At 36.0% G+C, this 3,179-nt stretch overlaps 1 pseudogene; it reads right to left on the bottom strand.

Annotated features, from left to right (window-relative positions):
• Window positions 1-649: 649 nt before the first annotated feature.
• Window positions 650-1,508, bottom strand: LOC113933645 (annotated as a pseudogene).
• Window positions 1,509-3,179: the final 1,671 nt, after the last annotated feature.

The raw sequence follows: 3,179 nt of genomic DNA, 5'->3' as shown, positions 1-3,179 counted from the left end.
ACTTTCTGTGATAAAGGATAAAAATTAAATGTAAAAACTAAAATCTGGGTATCCAACAATTTTTCTGGAAGGCTATTTCAAATGAATTCAAATGGCCTAATAAACAATGACTAGAATATAATATGAATTCTCACTATAATACCTCATAATACAGATAACTTAATTTTTAATCCTTGTTCTATGGAATAAAACTTTTTTGGAGGCTTGGCAAAATAGTACCAAGAAATTTAAACATGAAAGTCTAGTCCAGATCTATAACTAAGAAATATTTTCTAAATATAACAAAATCACCAATTTAAATTATAAATGGCTTCCATTAAATATTACCACTCCAAAATTCACACAATGTAAATTAAAATGGTATGGCAGAAAGTGCAATCTAAAAATGTTCACATTTCAAAGATAAATGATGGAAGTTTAGCCAGCAAAAATTCAAGTAGGCATTTATGTAAATATTTTTATGCAAATTTCGATGAGTAAGATACAAGAAATGACTTGTTTCAATAATTTTATGTACAGCTTGCATACATCTTAAAACAAATACAACTGAAAACATTTCTATGTAAAAGCCACAATAAAGTCCAGTGAAATACTAAATAACAGTCTTACAAACTGGTCTCTCAAGAGAGTAACAACTGAGTATGGTATTCTAAGAAATGTCCTCTTCTTGATCAATCATTTCTGTTTTAACTGAAAAGACATCTGCTAGCTTATGTTTTAGAATTTCTGAACCTCTGACTTTAAGGCATAACAAGCATTCTCCACTTTGGCCAAACTTTGTTTTGAAGGTATACAACTTCTTAGAAACCTCATAAGGTCCAGTATTGCCAATGAATGAAAACCCATCATAAACCTGACATAAAAACTGGCTCACTTTAAAGGGGGTGCCAATGTACCCATCCCCCACACTGTTAATACACATCCGCATCAACTCCCCAGTTAAAATAGCCATTTCCAGAAGGTAATCAACAGGTGTGATTTTCAGTTTCCAAGTTCCAAACTGCTTCTCCTGTGCATCAGTGGGGGGAGGGGGTGTCTTGTTTTCTTTTACATTCTTCTGTTGTAAATATCAATTATTTAATTTCATCCATACTGATAAGTGATCATGTTTTGATGAAATGTTGAAAAGAAACAGCCTTCACATATTACTTCAGGCCTGTAGTAATGGCTCTATGCAACTGATGCATGTCCTCTCCTGAGAGCTGCTGGGCTACTTAGATATCTTTTGTTTCCTACCATCTGTTTTAATTTCTGATTCAGTCAATATATCTTCCATATCAGGAGCACTTGTAATCTCGTGGAGGAAAAAAAAATGTCCTTTTACTTTCAGCAGTTTATATCTTAAGTCTCTCATATTTGTCATGTTTTGCATCAAGTTCCTGCTGAAGTGATCTGAAGGCCACATCACAGGTGAAGATGAATTAACATCCTTCCCTTCTCTTCCTGATTATATGGGGAATTCTCATGCTTCCTTTTTCTGAACCTCCTGATCCTTATTTACTGTTCATGTTGTCATGGCCTACAGTGAGATGAGCAGAGGCTGAGGGCCTTGGAGCCAGCAAAGTGCCCAAGGTACTAGCTGGAGAGCCTGCCCAGTAGCCCTTTGCAGCAAGGCAAAGTCCACACATTCAATTTAATAATTTACTTGTTTAAATAACACACACACATATACTTGGCATAACGCTTAATGACATAGTGTATTCACTATATAAGTGTATTCTTAGGACAAATTTTGAAAATCAACAGTATTAACTTTAGGAACTGTGGTAAATCTTGGTGTTTGGTTTTATGTTTAAAGGCTGAAGGCTCTCTGTGTTTGGTTTTATGTTTATTTGGCTAGGATTTATGCTGTGTTTAATATCTGCCCTAGCTGCAGATGTCAGAGACTAAAATTTCTTTGGCAGCTTTTGTGTCTTCTGTTGTCTTGGATTTTCCTTGAGAGTCCTTTTTGAATAGGGTCTGAGTCTTGCTGTTCTTTTCAGTTTTAATTCCCAGTTATCATATATAAGCCTGTTGATGTAGCAGTTAGATGTGGGGGCGGGGGAAATGTTCTCTAGCAGTAAGATCGAGTTAGGGGTAAGTCTTTTAGTAAGCCTGGGTCCCTGAGCTGTGATCTTCACGAGTGCTTCTCAGTCTTTTTCTTTCTTTCTTTTTTTTTTTTCCTCCTTAGGTGACACAGGAAGACTGGGGGTGCTGGGTGGGCTGGTCGAGACGGGGAATTCTTTTCCTTCACATAGGTAAAAGAGTTTCCATTATGGGCAAGCCTTTGTTAAAGAGAACAGAATTCCCTGAGCATATTCCAAAATGGTTACTTTACCCGTACTCCTGTTGGAAGCGCGGTGGGCTGGAGTGGGGGGGGCAGTCTCAGATCTTCAGAGTGAGAACCTGGTAGGGCACCTGGAGGGAAAACTACAAAAATGCAGGAGACACTTAGGACTGATCTCCCTCAAGTTTTTATACCTCAAGCCAGTCCACACTAGTCTCGAGCAATTAGTCAACTATACCCTTTATTACTACTGACACTGGATCTAGTGGCTACCTCTGTTTCTGATAAACTATAAGCTCTGCACCTGCTTTTCTTTCCAATCTTTCAGCACACTGATATGCCCTGTGACCTTAATTCTCTGCTGGATCTAAGAGAGGTGGTGATGTATGTTTCTTCAGCTTTTTTCTTGTTATGAGGATGGGAGTGACAACTTCCAAACCCTACATTTGGACTGGGAACTGGAAGTCTAATATGAACTCTGACTTGTATGGCTAAGGAACTGTTAGTAGGATGTGATATGGATTACTTTGGGGCCAATGTTTTAAGAGTCAGTGTAAGATTTGCAAGTTTTAAGTATAATATCACTCACATTTACATAATCACTATTGTCAGAAAATTACAGAAGAATTTAAATCTGAAATTAAATAAAATCAAGACAACTCATCCAAAGATGTGTTTATTAAAATTTTACTTAATTTGGGTATGTTGCAGATTTTATTCCAAAACAAATTTATATACCATTTTATTTAAACTTTTAAAGCGGGAATACCACTAAAAATTGCCATTGTATTTTTAGTTACATTGGAAAAGGAAGGAGAGTAACAATCAAAATGATGCTTTGATAACATTTACAAGTAATTGTAAAATGTGTCAAATATTTTCTGATATAAATTAAGTTATTGAGAAACAATTT

The sequence above is a fragment of the Zalophus californianus genome, chromosome 10 (genome assembly GCF_009762305.2).
Source record: "Zalophus californianus isolate mZalCal1 chromosome 10, mZalCal1.pri.v2, whole genome shotgun sequence".
Lineage (NCBI taxonomy): Eukaryota > Metazoa > Chordata > Mammalia > Carnivora > Otariidae > Zalophus > Zalophus californianus.
The sequence above is the reverse complement of the archived record's forward strand: the minus strand, read 5'-3'. Positions and strand labels throughout refer to the sequence as shown.